Source organism: Cryptomeria japonica, chromosome 4 (genome assembly GCF_030272615.1).
Source record: "Cryptomeria japonica chromosome 4, Sugi_1.0, whole genome shotgun sequence".
NCBI lineage: Eukaryota > Viridiplantae > Streptophyta > Pinopsida > Cupressales > Cupressaceae > Cryptomeria > Cryptomeria japonica.
The window spans coordinates 160,996,215-161,013,958 of NC_081408.1; positions in this window are offsets into that span (position 1 = coordinate 160,996,215).

Genomic DNA, 17,744 nt, shown 5'->3' on the forward strand with positions numbered 1-17,744 from the left:
ATGTTGTTCATTTATTTATATTATGTTTAATTAATGTCTTTGAGTTACCCTAGGGAATGAAGTTTAAAATGCTATAAATATTTCCACTTGTGGACTTTAGTTTATGAGCTCAAGTTTATTGCACCGATGTATTTCTTAAGTTATATGTGATGTTGTAATCTTTAACAAAAAACAAATTTTCTCAATTTTATAGTTAGTTGGTTATCTTCTCTTGGGCATTCTTGGTGGGTATTACATCTAGTATTAGATCCCATGTTCATACACTGGGTACTCTACTTTCATGATGATCCCATTGTGTGTAATAGTAGTAACTTGGGTTAAAGCTTTAAATTATCATTTCTAGTTTATTCGCCTTGTAGTAGTTGTCCTAGATTTCATCTTATAGTTTCTTTATGTCTTGTATAGATAAGATGCATGTTAGGGGTAGAGGTTGTGGGTGAGGTAACCATATGGGTACTCGATGAAACCTTTGTCTTTAGGTTTTTGAAAAGGTTCATCAAGAGGAACATCAATAAGACCACTAGAAAGAGGAAGCCCAAGGTGAGAACAAATGGGATAATGATGGAGTTCCTTAGCTGATTAATTTCCTTCAAGAGCTTCTTTCTCATTAGGGACAAAGGTAAGAGGGTAATCGGTAAGGTGAGTCTTGTCATTTTGATAATCAAGGTAAATTTGAGAATTAGGATAGGGATTCATATCAGGATAGAGAGAGAGATCACCTCATAGGAGAGATGTTGCTGCTCTTGATTAGGATGCAATTTTAGTAGGACATATGAGGGATCTTCTTAGGTCTCGATATCCTACTTTCGGTGGATCTAGCAGTGGGATTGATGTAGAGACTTGGCTTATGGATTTGGGTAGGTTTTTTTCTATGCATCTTTATAGGACTAACTCCAAATCTAGGTGAACATCATGCATCCTCATGGGTACACCTTGACTAGGTGGCATCTAGAGGAGTAGAAACTTCATTTGGATATTGCATCAATATTGTGGGACATGTTTCTGGAGAGGTTTCTTTCTCATTTCCTATTAGATCACTAGAGATAGAGGAAGGTAAATGAGTTCCATGACTTGAGGAAGATGGCTATGTTAGTTGAGTAGTATGATCATAAGTTCTTTGAACTTAAGCAATGTACAAAGATAGTAGATGATGAGGCTATGCTCATGCAACACTTTGTTAGGGGTCTTAATGCCCATATCAGTAGATAATTTTGGGTATTTCAACCCAAGACTATGGAGGTAGTCATGGAGAAGGCACGATTGGTTGAGAATAAGTTGGCTATGGCTTTGGGTGGACAATCAGGAGTGTAGATTGGTAGCACTCTAGCTCTAGATTCTATTTTGAGGGGTACTCAGCCATAGGTAGCAAGATCTTCTAGGAGTCACCCTTCATCATTTAAGGGTGGACAACATTAGCCAAAGAAGAATTTTTAGGGGAAATACTATGGTCGTAGTGGTGGTTCACAAGCTAGGAAGGATCGTAACTAACAACACCATAAGCGCTATCACTCTACTTAGCCAATATAGATTTCCTAATTGAACTCCAATAGAGGAAGCTTCTAGTAGTATAGTGCACCTTGAGTAGGAAAAGGTTTCAGTAGGGGAGGTTTCTTCACTTATGGACAATAGGGTCATATAGTAGTATATTGCCCTCATAGGTTAGTACAAAATTTCAGCCAAAGACCAACAACTTTGGAGCCTATTGTGGGAGATGAAAGGAGATCTCACTCAGTCTTTACATTGGTTTATAATCATTAGAATAAGTAGCAAGGTACAATAATGGAGACTATAGGTGGGATGAGTGGTATTTCTTTCTCTATGTTGTTTGATTCAGGAGCTTCAGATTCTTTTATCTTTCCATATTTAGTAGACCGATGTATAATCTTGGTTTCGAAGCAAACTGATAAGTGGTAGGTTGAGTTAGCTATGGATTCCAAGGTAGTAGTGGTTTTTCTTGTTTGCAAGTGTGTTTTGGATTTATGAGTTTGCACCAACACTATGGATCTTTGTGTTCTTTTATTGAGATCTTATGGTGTTGTGTTAGGCATGGACTATCTTGAGGCACATCAGGCTAGTATCAAGATTATTGTCATAAGATGGTGCAATGTATTGGAGACTGCAAAGAGGTAGTGGAGGTTGAGGGTGTGAAGTGACCTATTTCTTTTCACATGATCTCTACCATGTTGTTGAAGCAGTGTGTATGAAAAGGGTGTCAATTGTTTGCAATGACAGTGAATGACTAGGATGAGGGAGAGAGTTGAGATGATCTCCTTCATTGCTATTTCATTCTTCAAGATTTTTTGAGTGTTTTTCTCGATGAGATTCTGGGTATGCCACCTAAGAGTGACATCAAATTTTAGATAGAGCTAGTTCCTAGAGAAAAGTCAATATCTAGAGCACCTTATTGGATGACCACTCAGATATTACACGATTTACAACTACATACGGAGGAATTATTAGCTAAGGGTTTCATTCATCCTAGTGATTCTTTGTGGGGAGAATTGGTCCTATTTTTAAAGAAGGATGCATCCCTTCACTTGTGAATAGACTACTGATAGCTAAATAAGGTGGTAGTCAAGAACCCTTATCCTTTGTACAAGATCGATGATCTTTTTTGATCAAATTAATGATGCCAAGGTATTTTCTAAGATATATCTCTAGTAAGGGTACCGTCAGCTTTGGATTCATGATGCATACATTCATCAAATAGCTTTCAACACTTGATATGGACACTATGAGTTTATAGTTGTTCATTTGGACTTATCAATGTATCCTCAATTTTCATGATTTTGATGAATGGTATGTTCAAGACCTACCTTGATAGATTTTTTCTTGTGTTCCTTGACAATATATTGATTTATTCAAGGACTATGGAAGAACATGAGGGGAATTTGAGTCAGTGTTGGAGTGTCTTCGAGATAAGAAGTTGTATGCCAATTTGGCTAAGTGTGAGTTCTTCTAGATAGAGGTGAAGTATCTAGGCCATGTTATTTTTGAAGAGTGTGTCATTGTAGATCACTCTAAAATTTGGGCAATTGTGGAATGACCAACACCTATAAGTGTGGCCAAGGTTTATAGTTTTATGGGTCTGGTAAGATACTATCATTTGTTTGTTCAAGGGTTTTTGAAGTTATCTCATCCCATTACTTCTCTTTAAACTTTTTGGACCCTTAGGGAGAGTCTGACTAGTGCACCTATCTTAGTATTGTTGGATCCAGTAGGAGATTTTGTTGTGTGTATTGATGCTTCTTTGGAAGGTTTGGGAGTAGATCTTATGTAGGATGGATGTTTGATTTCCCATGAGTCTCACAAAATCGAGGATCATGAGCTAAATTATCCCTCAAGATTCAAAGTTAGTGGTACTTGTTCATTCCTTTCTGAAATAGAGACATTTTCTTCTTGGTCATCGGTTTGTGTTGCATAGTGACCATTAGAGATTGTAGTATTTCTTTACACACTGAACTTGAAATCTAGACAACAATGATGGATGGAGGTCATTTACGAGCATGATTTTGAGGCCAAGTATATTTAGGGGAAGGATAATGTTGTTTAAAATGTGTTGAGTCAATGGAGACATGAGTTATCAACAATGACTCTCAGTGAGGATTTGAGGAGTCAGATACTCAGTGTGCTTCCTTCAAATGTTTGGTACCAAGAGGTGAGAGAAAAGATTATTTCAAGGAGAGTTCTAGAGGGGATATTTATAATTTATTCTTTTGAATCAGATGGTCTTTATTTCCATTTAGGTCATATTTATGTTTCTCCATCATAAGGGCTTCAAACTTTGATCTCAACAGAAGCACATTGTGCACATACTCAACATATCCAGATGTCAAGAAGATGCACATGGATCTTTGATAGTTGCATCATTGGTCCAGTATGAGATGTGATTTAGCAGATTTTGTATCCCAGTGTTGGGAATGCCAGAGAGTAAAGACTAAGCATTAGCATACCACTGGGTGATTGTAATCAAACCTAGTTCCTGAGTGGAAATGGGATATCATTTTGATGAACTTATTTGTTGGTTTGTCAATTTCTTCACACTCGCGTGATGCTATTGTAGACCCCTAAAAATGTCTCATTGATCATGTTCTAATTATTCCTCTAATTGATTAAATAATTCTTTACTTATTTAATTAAGTTAATTAATCTTATTCTTCTAATTTAATATTTCCTCATAATCTTAATAATCATTTTATTTCTTATTCTTTCACCATTTAATCATTTTAACCATTTGTTATATATTAATTAAATATTTATTATTTAATTAATTTTGATTAATTCCCCAATTTAAATAATCTTTATTATTTAAATAAATTCTATTTTTAATTTCTATCTCTATTCATTTAATCATTAACCCTTTTGTAACTATTAATGAAATATTTATTATTTAATTAATTATGATTTAATCCTTTAAGATTATTTAATTAAATTCCACTTCTAAAATAATTAAATGGTTTCTTTAAATTATTTAATTAACTATTTAATTCTTCTAATTTCATAATTCTTTTAATTTCTTCTAATTTCTCCTAATTTCAAATACATGTGCGTGATTTCAAAAATCAAATTGAAAATCAAGGTCAAGTTCTAAATATATTCAAATAATAAATTAAATTAAATTTCATGCAAAAATTAAATTGAAAATCTAAGTTAAAGTGCAAGCACATGCTAAATTAATTAATTAATTCAATTATCTCTCCAATCTCTATTTCCATCTTTTAGTTAGCTTTTGCTAAATAAAGCTTTCTTTGTCATCTTCTTAATTTCCTCCAATTCCTCTTTTTATTCCTCCAGTTAGATTTTTCTCAATCAGTTAACTCAATTAATCTATTCAATCTATTTTGTTCCACCTCTAAATCAACAGTTCAACTATCAATCTTCATGTGAGATCACTTGAGTTCCACCTCTTGATCAATCTGTTCCACCTTTCAATCAATCCTCTCCAAAAATCTGTAAATTGAGCATTCAATCTCCATTTTCAATCCTCCTCAATCCTGGAACAATTACTTTGAATCACGAACTTTGAATCTTTGTGTCATTTGCAAGTTGCCAGTACAATATATGAGAGCCATCATACCACAGAGAGGAGAAGAGCAATGGAATCCATATGCGATCATGGAATAGGGAGTTTTGATTAACACATTTTACATTCCTATTTCTTAATTGCATTATTTCAATTGTTTTATGTTTGAATTGCTTAGATAGTTAAGGAATTTGTGATTGTCCTTATTTCCTATTTAGCAATGATGAATTTGAGCATAGCACATTTTGGTGAACCCAACGTGAATCACAGCTAATTAACCTTCTCTATTTTATGTGTTATCTTTGTCGATTGTACAAAATTTATTCATTTTTTTCAGGTTTTGGATAGATTTCAAGACAGACCTCTTCATCACACAATCACATAGACAGAGCTACGCAATCAACCAGATAGGGTTATGCATTCGTGCAGAACCCATCATGCAATCACCCTTATAAAATTACAAAATCGCTGTGATACTGTTACGCATTCACTTTGAATCTTTCTATTCTGATAATTCTATTTTTATTCATTTTCGATTCTTTGATCTATTTAATTCTGCATCAAATTGAGTAAATTTGGAAATGAATTTTTTGTATTACATGTTTTTAATTATAACGGTTTATGGCACTTAAGGTATAATTCAGGATTTCAAGTGCTAGAAGGACAAAGGAACAAAGAAGACAGGCCAAATGCTATCAAAGGGTTCTCAAAGCAAAAACGAAGATACAATATTGGGAAGATCAACCAACCTTCGACAGATACAACAGCTTAGTTCTCTCATATCAAGTTAAATATGATTTAATTAACATTGAATGGATGATGAGAGATCTAGCTAGGGCATCACAATTGGTTTTGCAGGTTTCTGATCAAATTTAGTTTGAATTCCTTTTTTTTTGTTATCTACCTGTGTGTCATGCAATCGACCTATTAGGGTCATGCAATTGACCTATCAGAATCACGCATTCGACCTGATAGGATTACGTAATCGCTTATCCAGAGTCACACAATCAGGCAAGTATAATCCCACATTCACTTCTGTTAATTTTTTATTCTCTATTTTTTGTTGATTTGATTTTACCACTAATCATCTGTTTGCAGCTTGTCACAAATTTATAGAAAGGATCGGATTAGTATTAGATCAATTGCACTCATAATATCACACTTCATCTTTTGGTGCTTAAAATCAACAATGGTTAAAATGGACATGCATGCATAATCTCAAACTTCATCTTTTGGTGCTTAAAATCAACAATGGTTAAAATGGACATGCATGCATAATCTCACACTTTATATTTTGGTGCTTAAAATTAACATTGGTTAAAATTGACATGCATGTATAACACATCGATTTGGTGGTTAAAAATCAACAATGGTTAAAATTGACATGCATGCCTTCACATTTCAATTTGGTGTTTAAAATGGACATGCACATGTGTATTCAACACCTCAATTTGGGCTTTTAAATGAACATGAACTAGGTTGCATTAGATTAAATCATATTTGATTTTCTTAAGGGAAAGAACTTTTATTGTGTTTGGGGTGAATCTACTGTTGCATTAACTAACTTTCCACCCACCTTCGGGGCCTTGGGAGAAAGGAAGGAGGTGATAACGACACCCAATTTTATTTTATTTCACATACTGAGGGGTATCTTTGACTAGGCATTTCATCACCCCATAGAGGTACTTCAAATTGGGATGCATTGGGGATATCATCTCTCCCAGCATACTCTCGAGTGGGTTTTTTGAGCTGCTATATAAATATATTGGTCATGCGGCTAGAGTGTTGAGTGAATTCAACGTATGTGGGGGCCTTCCCTCCATCGATAAGCTCAACTAAATTCTTAATTGGCTTGCTTTGAGAATCCGTCGTTGGATCGGGACCCCTCAAAATTTTACAATAAGAACCAACCTAGTAGCCCAAAACCCTACATTCAATGATTCCAAGAGTGTGGATCGTACCCCATAGATACCCTTCATGTACCTTGCATTATGATACATAAATCCCTTAGTTATAAGATCTTCAGATCTTCAGGGTAAGAGAGACTAGCATGCCCGAGAAGTGTTTGTCATGGAGTGGAGCCAATGCTTCCAGACTCTCTATCTATTCATTTTGTTTCACTATTTTATTGTAAGGGCCTCATTTGAATGGTTTCCAATTTCCAGCCTAAGATTGTATTCTATGCTTTTTTACGTATCGTTGTATCAGACCAGTATTAAGTTGGTTCTTTGGGCTATTTCAAGCCCTATCCTACGTATCTCTAGATTCTATGAGATTGTTTGAAAACCATTTCAGCCAGCTATATCTACCTCCAAACAATTATTCTCAAACTTGGAAAACCACAAAACTTGTCCTACACACAGAATTACTAAAAACAAGGTCCATTTTGAAACATCAAATAGTCCAACAAACTCAAAGTTTTACACACTTGTGACCATAGGAAGTCCTTTCATAGTCCTCATTTACATCCTTACTATCATCCTAAGTCCTTGCATAGTCCTCATTTACGTCCTTACTATCATCCTAAGTCCTTGCATTGTCCTCATTTACATCCTTACTATCATCCATAGTCCTTGCAAAGGCAACATTTACGTTCTTATTACTGTCCATAAGTCCTTGCATAGTCCTCATTTACATCATCCTAAGTTCTTGCATAGTCCTCATTTACGTCCATATTATCGTCCATAGTCCTCACATAGTACTTGCATAGTCCTCATTTACATCCTTTTTATCGTCCATAGTCCTTGCATAGTCCTTGCATAGACTTCATTTACATCCTTATTATCATCCATAGTCCTCACATAGTCCTTGCACAGTTTTCATTTACATCCTTATTATCATCCATAGTCCTTGCATAAGTCCTTGCATAGTCCTCATTTATGTCCTTATTATCATCCTCATTTACATTATTATTATCATCCTCATTTATAGTCCTTGTCTACGCTTCATATATGTCTATCTTAGTCCGTTGTCATTTGCATAATCATCCTAGAAAGTCATACCCCAAACATCCAAATCACAATCAAAGGATCAATCAAACTTAAACTCTGCAGTCACATAAATCTGTCCAATTTAATTAAATGAATATTTCCTATTTATTTGATTAAAAATCCACTAGCCAATAGTTAATTAAATTAATATGTAATTAATTCATCTTCAAAATATTCTCCTATTAATTAAATAAATTATTCAATTTATTTTAATTAATTCATTAAACCAAATTCAAATCAATTAAATGAATAAATTCTATTTATTTAATTAAATCCTCTTTCCTCCTTTAAATAAATTAAATAAAATATTTATTTAAATCATAAATCCCCCCCCACTTGCCTTTTCCTACAAATGCAACTTGCACACATTTATTGAAATAAATGAATTTTATTTTAATTAAAAATCCTATTTTCCCTAACCCACCAAACCCACTTGGAAATCTAATCCCCTTCTAGATTCTTCTAAACCCTTCCTAATTAGCCTAATCTATTTCCTAAATATTGTCACATTCCTAAGCAACTTTAAGTCACTTCTCAAAGACTCCAAAGTCTTTGAAAAGCATTAAATGCTTTATGTGCTCAACAATTTAGCCTCCAAAGTCTTCCAAAACCACTAATGGCTCTTACATGACCATTAATGGCTCTTACATAACCATTCATGGTTATTTCAACTTACACTCATGGGTCTCCTCAAGCATTTATTGCTTTGACCATATTTTATCCCTTTTGCCTTTGCACAAGAGTTTATCCATTGGATAAAAACTTTATTCTTTGAATAAAGAGTTTATTCATTCAACTAACCTTAACCTTAACTCCCAAAGTCATGTCAAGCATTTAATTCTTATTCCCTCTCCTCTCAACCTATTTCACATTGACACTTGTCATCCTGGGATTCAGTTGAAAGCCCTCACATGGATCTCAAATTATTCAATCCTGACCCTTGTTGAGATTACTCAATCTCAACCATCCATTGCTCTATTTTTCCTATAAATAGAGCTCATTTCTTCATAATCCAGATCCTGAAAACTTGTATGCATTTAAGCTATAGGCATTTTGAGAGAGCATTTTAGCATAATCAACTAATAATATTGTCATTTTGGTTAAAATAAATCATTTTAGTATCAATAGCATAGTATTAGCTTTTTATTCATATTTAGAGAAAATACTTCAATCTCAAACCTCCATAAGCATCCATAGTGCAAAAAGTTGCTAAGAGCTACACTATTTTGGAACTTAGAGAGGAGGGGAACAAGGGAGAAGAAACCAAGAGCATGTTAGGAGGCATTTGGAGATGCCTCATCATATTTACCTTTTTAGTTAGATATTTTATCATGCTTTTGATATCTCTTTTGATATGCTTGTGTAGGAAAGTATTTTGTTTGTGATTTCTGACACTAACAGTTTGGCTTTTCTTCTTGTTTGTGTCCTGATATCATTGACTAACCTTCCCTTTCTGTAGAGCATCATTTGGTGAACCCGATGTGAATCTAAACACCTAAAAAAAAAAAATATTTTGACAACTAACATGTTTGAATGTTGAACTTGACAGGTTGCGCTTTAGTGCTATTGATCATGTTGTAGCGCTATTGCAACTTGTTGTTCTAGCGCTATTGTACCAAGTTTAGCCCTATTGACATTGTTTGAGCGCTTGTGACCTTATTTTGGCACTATTGAGCATGTTTGAGCACTTTTGCCTTCTCTGTCATTTTCTTCTTTTAGTGTGTTTGTGTTAAATAGCACTTCTATTTAAACATAGAGTAGCGCTATTGTAACAGAATGTTGTAAAAATGACCCTGTAACCGAAAAAAGAAAAATTCTTAGGCTTGTGGAAGCCCACCATAGGTTTGACTTTTACTAACTATAGTCTCTTGTGTAGGTCTAAAAACCAACCTCTTTAAAATCAAAAACTTCCTTTTGGTGTTTTAAAATTGAACAACACAAAATTTGCTTTCTTGCAAGCTTAGGATCAAAATTTGTGTTTGCTGCTCTAAAATTGAACAAAACAACTTTTGTTTATTGCAAGTTTAGGCTTAACTTTTCATTTGGTGCTTAAAATCAACAAAACAAATCCATTTCTAGCATCAAACTTAAGCAAAAATTTACAAGCCACACTTCAAATTTTGGTGCAATTAAAACTTACAATCCACTTGTTTCAAAATTTTTGCGAAGCAAATTTTCCTTCATATGTGCTTTAATTTAAGTTGACCAAGATTTTCAAAAAGTTCTAGTTTACTTAAAATTTTGCATTCAAGGTTAAAAAGAACACCATGTTTGTTGGAGCAACATCTCCAAATAGTTAGAATACATTGCGATGATGAGTTAAAAAGAACAAGTGTTTTTCATGCTTGGCACACTTGTGCCAAAAGTTGGTCGAGTGGTCCTACTTCTAACACACACTATCTTCTCCCTTGGCTTTCATGGTCCTAGGTGCAAGAGAAAAGTGTTAGTAACACTCAAATTTTTATCTTTTTAAGAGAGGCCTACCAAGAGACACATCACTCTTGGGAACGACCTCACATGGTAAATCCTTTGAGCCGCTATAGAAATCAGGTGAGAGCAAAAGTTGTAGCCTTGGGTATAGCTATTCCTACAATGTAACTTGTTGAAAGGACAAATGGGCCCCACCACAAGTTACAAGGCTCTTAAGTGAGTCACTGCAAAATGAACTTATGTCCAAAGACATTGAAAATGACTAAACACCTTTAAGTAGTAGCCCACCCGTTCTATTGATTAAGAATATTTGAGATATAATTTAGTGCAAGAGCATAGATGGTTTTGCTCCCAAGATACTCACCATACATATTTCCTTGAGTAGAAACATAGCTTTTTGAAAAGTCACTTGTGGCTTGATAAAAGTGGTGACTCCCCCATCATAGGGATCATCTATTTTTTATACTCGCGCAAGACTTAGTATATCACATCCTTACCTGCCACGATGGGATTCATAAGGTATGTAGTACCAAAGTCAAAGAAATATCAAGATGTGGGCTAAATTTATCACAACTGGCCATTTGACCTTAGGGATACAAAGTGTTTGAAGTGTTTTTGTTTTAGTCAAGACCAAGTACAAATTAAGCCGACTTCAGGCTTTGGAAAGAAAAACACGTAAAATACACTTAAAGGAAAGGGTCATAAAAAGTCCAAGGATTGGGTTGATCTAGACCCATACTCATTTGTGCCTTTGAGGCAACATTCTTGTGTTTGTGTGCTTGCTTTGTTTTCTTGTTAAAGAAACATCATAAAATCCAAAAATCAAAACAAGTATTCATCTAACCAAACATCTTTCAAAACAACCAAAAATATCAAAAACAAAGTGCAAACAACAAAGTATCAAACTTTATGACCATTCTTCACATCTTGCGAAAGAAGAATCATCATCAGAACATCAACTTGAAAAGAAGACCATTGAGCTCAAAGGCTTTGATCAAAAGGAGGAAATTCTTCTATCTCAATAGACAAATCTTTGTCTCTCATAGAGTTTTTCTACATCACATGCATCTCTACCTTCAAGGCAAAACAAACGAATTTGATTCAGAGTCATTGAACTGCAGAGCTTTTATGCAATATAGAGCTTTGAGTTATCACAAAAACCAAGGAGGTAAGATTAATCCCAACTTCTTCCCAAACGTTTGTATCACATACAACATAACTCAAGAAACGCCACCAACGCCCGAAAGGGAAGAGGTAGAATTTGTTCCATTTGTGACACAAAGCTTTTATTGAAGTTAAAACATTTCATCCATTATTTCACTCATACATCATCACATCATCATCAATCCATTCTAAACTCTCAAAACATTAAGAGGCTCTTGTCCTAAGTTCTCTTTTTAGATATTGCTTGAATCAAACACATCCCATCACTTTTTAGATTGTTTCTACATCTAGGATAAGCTCATCCTAAGAGACACATCTACGCAGGTTAAAACTAGTTCATGAGTGAATCCTCTCATTACTAGGTAGTTAAATCTGTAACACATCTCAAATTTTTGTACACCTTATCACATCAAACCTTATCAAACAAACAAGCAATTCAAAGAAGGAATTTCGGTTACATCTACCTTAAAAGTGCTAGAGATCCACATGCAACACAATTCACAAAACATCAATCTCTCATTTCATCAACAACTCATCATCATTTTCGCTCAACTTCAACAAAAACTTGTAAACAAAATGGATCACACCCAATCACACTCAAGGCAATGAGAAGCAAAAATTGAAGAAGAAGAGGAGGAAAATATCAATGAATTTCAAGAAACACTTGGAGGAAATGAAAATGACAAAAACCCAAGTACTCCTACTCCTACAACAATAGAAAGGGCCCAGCATAACCCTCTCTTTAATAGAATTTTTGACAAAATACTCAGGAGCAATGCAGATGCTCACTTTTTAAAGCTCACTCAAGAAGGAGGCAAACTCCCCTCTAACTTTGACCTTGCCCAATTAAGACAAGCATTAGAATGACAAAGTCACCATGAAGAAGAAAGAGGTAGAGATCCCATCAGATATAACATTCCTTGAGGTAACCCACCACCTCCTCCTCCAAATGAAATGGAGATGTTGCTGCAACAAGTTGAAAATCTTGCTCGACAACTTCATAGTGGTGTAAAGACTAACCAATTATCACTCAATGACATCTGTCCCTATCCCTTTGATAGGAATCTTTATATGCCACCCTTTCCAAGAGGATTCGAAACACCCAAATTTGAATAATATAGAGGAAAGGGAGATCCTCGTGATCATGTCAGAGAGTTTAATCCAGCTTGCCTCGAAGTGGCATATGAAGACACATACCTAATGCGCCTTTTTCCCCAAAGCTTGGGAGGAACAACCACATCATTGTTTTCCTAGCTACCAGGTGGCATTAGGACCTTTGAAGAACTAATCCAAAAGTTCTTGGCACATTACTCTCATAACATTGAATGCAAAATCACCATGGCTGATCTGTGCAACACTAAAAAAAAACTAGGTGAACTATTCTCAGTATTCCTACAACGATGGCATCAAATGTCTAGCAGATGTTCTCTTCAGTTACCTAAATGAGAACTAGTTGAAATATTCATTTCCAACTTAAACGAAGAAATTGAATTTCACCTAGATGTCAAAGACACAGACTCTTTTAATGACATGATCACCAAGGGTTTGAAATGTGAGCGGGCCCTCATCAAGAAAGGACTTATCAAAATCTATAATGAACCAAAGGATGGTCCTCGCCCACACTTCAATAGTGACAAACCAAGCTTCTGGAACAAAAACAAGAATATCGTCAATGATGGAGTTGTGGATGCCAGAACTATCAAAAGTGCACAACCTATGGTTTGATTTGCAGGACAAAATCCCCCACCTTAGACTAACGCAATTGTTCCTTCAAATCAAGGTCGCATCACATCTCATGACAAACCCAGACCTCGTTAGCAAAAACAAAAATGAACATACACTCCCTTAGAGGAACCAATCGAGACAGTGTTGCGACAACTGGTTTCTCAAAATTTGGCAACTCTATCTAAAACATCAAACTATGAGCCTCGAGTCAAACCTGCATGGTGGAGAGATACTGAACACTGTGATTTCCATCAAGGGAGAGGACACAAGACAAGTAATTGTCATAGATTAAAAGATCTTATTCAGGATCTTATTGACCAAGGTGAAATTAAATTTGAAAGACATGACCCAAAAACAACAAACAATGATCATCTGATGTTCAAAAATCCACTTCCATCACAAGATCAAAGGGGTCCTTCCACTTCCGGGAGAGGCACTGATACCACTGATTATACATAGGCTGCATATAATTATACTGTAAATCACTTGTATGATGCTAGTGAACAAATTGCAACTATAACCATCAAGAATCCCAACTCCAATTGCAATGTTGTTACACATTGTGGCAAGGTTACCATAAAGGCAACTCGGCAAGGCACCACCTCCATACTAAAACAGTACAATCTTGTGGAACAATTAGACAAAACACATGCACTTATATCCATTTTAGAGCTATTGTGCCTATCTCCATCTCATAAAACAATCTTGGATCAAGCTCTCCAAGAAGCGTCAGTCCCTGCTAACCTAAATACAAACCAATTTCAAGCCATGGTTGGAAGTCTAAAGTCATCACCTTGTCTCACTTTTTCCGAAAGTGACAACTCTTCCTTCCAGCAACCTCATAACACTTCGCTACACATTGAAGGCTTTATCAACCAACATAGGATCAAGCAAGTCTTGATCGATAATGGAGCAGGCCTAAATATTTTTACACTACAATTGGTCATAGCATTGGGATATGCAATAGAATTAGTGGATCCCTGTAAGAAGATCACAATCAAAGCCTATGATGATGCAGAGCGTTCATCCAAAGGAGCTATGGTACTACCAATTCAAGTGGGCCCTATGGTAAAACACATCATCTGTCAGGTTCTGGACCTTCCTCTGCCATACAATCTATTGTTAGGAAGACCTTGGATACATGCCATGCAAGCTGTTCCATCTACCTACCATCAATGTATCATGTTCCTACATAACGGTGTAGAGATCACAATCCTGGGTGATGCAAATCCCTCTGCATATTGTCATAATATCAGCCATCAACTAGAGATTATTGTTCCTAATAATAGAGAAGCCATCTCCTCCACATCATATATAAGTCTAGCCTCCCTTGCTAGTTCAAACACCACTATACCCAAGCAAGAAAAGCTTAAGATGAAAATAGCAGAGGAAGGTCCTAGGGAATACAATTTGAGTCAACTCTTTTATGTGGGACAAATGCCCACTTCTCCTAGAACATATGGCAAACCACAATAGTTACTTCAGCAACTACTAATCATGCCAGCATGTGCTTTGATGTCTTTCATCCTTGGAAAGAGTCAAGAAGAAGAAACCCAAGATGAGGACTTAGTAGAATGGATCTATAAAGATCCCATCACCACTGATATACCGCAAGCTACACTTCCCATGGATCAATATGGCAAAGGCCTCCTCATTATGCAAAGAATGGGGTATGATGGTTAGAGCGCTTTGGGATCTTGCAAACAAGGAAGACATGAACCACTGTTGTCAAAATTAAAGCCCAAAGGTAATACAGGCCTAGGCTTTGAAAAGGCGATCTTTCCTAAGCTTAGATTCAAAGGAAAACCCAACAAACCACGGTATCAGCCTATTGCAAAGAGGACACCTTTCATTATCAAAGCAACATCAAACACCATCACAACTACCCCATCGAGGCTCAAAATCCCAACACAACCATCTATAAAGCTAGTCATCCCACCAATCAAACCAGTGATCCCATCAGCAGCAGTAATAACATCAATAGCACCATTAGTAGTAGCAGCTATATCAGAACCCATAGCAGTATCTACGACACCAGCGATTCCAGTAGAAGTAGTAGAGTCAACACTACCAATACTCCCCATATTGGATTCATTGATCCCTATCATCCTTCCTGCAGCACCGATCACTTCATCTACAAAGGTACATCAACCGATCACACCTATAGTGTTTAACACAATGGACATCCCAGTATGGTATAGTAATAAGATGCTGGAAAGTGATTCAGAGACTGACTCACATGAATGGGAATTTGATTCCATATAGCTAAACACTTCAAATGAGGAAGACACATCACTACCTCCACCCCGCAAAGACATCCCTATTTACGGAGAAGCACAGATAAAGACTTCTTGGGTTCCTGAGCTGGAAACTTCTTTCATAGACCCTACATCTCATCCTATGCTTGATACTAACAGGGAGAGTACCATCAACGACCTTCACCATAATGCCTTAACCCTCACTGACACATTTAATGAACTTAACCTAATTGATGAAGTAGTGCCCATTATCCATCCTGAACACATCGAATGGAACCAACCAAATCCCCCATGTCTTGACCTCTTCCAAAATGATGAGGCCATCATTGACTTTTTGGAATTAAGGGATAACCTGCCAAGCGGGGATCACAAAGCTGGATTCACCATAGAACTTAATAGCACAACACACTTCGGGGTGGATGCCAAACCTTTTAGCTGAAAAAATATGACAATAAAACATGGATCTTCTAGTGAAAACCACACTGTGGCACTGTTTGATTCAACAAAAGTAAAAATAAAGAGTGTATCCAATGATGAAAACCTCTCTAAGGCACCTAAGGATGAAAGGTTTGACATCTTTCCCTATAGCACACAACAGGTATGATCAACGATTCTCATCAAGGAAACCAAAGAATACAATGAGGGGACTCCTGAAACTCCTCACCTCATACATCTGGCATCTCTTCTAACTCCAGAGGAACAACCTAAATTTGTAGAGTTCTTTCAAAAGAGTCAGATCAACTTTGCATGGTCATATGCAGAGATGTCTAGGCTTGATCCCGATTTAGTAATGCATCACCTCATAGTAGTAGAAGGAGCCAAGCCTGTCAAGTAGAAGCTTCGCAAGATGCATCCTCAGATCGCAATACTAGTCAAAACAGAATTCAAGAAACTCTTAGATGTTGGTTTCATTAGACCAATTGATTATGCAGACTGGATACCCAACATTGTGCCTGTCAGCAAACCAAAAGGGGGAATCCACATTTGTACTGACTTTAGAGATCTGAATAAGGCATGTCCTAAGGATGACTTCCCCCTACCAAATATCAACATCATAGTAGCTCTGATAGCAAGACATGCCATGCTTTCACTCATGGATGGCTTTTTAGGATACAATCAGATAAAAATCACACCAGAGGATCAACATAAGACAACCTTCACATGTCCATGGGGCACATATTGCTGGAATGTAATGCCTTTCAGTCTAAAGAATGCAGGAGCAACCTATCAACGAGCAATGACCACCATCTTCCATGACATGATGCATACTATGATGGAAGATTATGTTGATGACTTACTAGAAAAATCACTCACCAGAGAAAGTCATCTTGACATATTAGATTAAATCTTTGATAGACTGGAACAATACCATGTTTGACTCAACCCAAAGAAATGTGTCTTTGGAGTAACCTCCGGGAAGCTTCTAGGATACATTGTCTCAAGCAAAGGTATTGAGGTCAACCTAGCAAAGGTCAAAGCAATCATGGACATGCCACCACCAAAGAATATCAGTCAGCTAAGGACATTACAAGGATGGCTACAATCCATTCGAAGATTTATTGCACAACTGGAAGATAAGTGTCATCCCTTTAAACACCTACTACACAAGAACATCCACTTTCAGTGGGATGCTAGATGCCAGCAAGCATTCCAGATGCTTAAAGACTATCTCATGAATACACCATTGTTGATCCCACCAGATCCAAGTAGACCTCTGTTACTCTATATATCAGCAACAAGTACAGCATTGGCTGTACTACTAGCACAACATAATGCAGAAGGGAAAGAGTGTGCTATTTACTACATCTCTCGCACACTGGTTGGCTATGAACTCAATTACACACCTATTGAGTGAGCTTGCCTAGCAGTAATCTTGATAGCCACTAAACTAAGGCACTATCTGTTAACACACAAGGTACAACTCATTACAAAGATTGATCCACTCAAGTATTTATTCGGTAAAGCAACATTGACAGGTTGCTTGGCCAAATGGGTAATGATTCTTAGTGAATTTGACATCAAGTATGTAGACCATAAGGCTATCAAAGGACAAGTTATTGTAGATCAATTGGCCGAAGCACCACTCATAGGCGATTATCCTCTCATTTCCAATTTTCTAGATGAAGAGATATTCATGATCACAACAACACAACC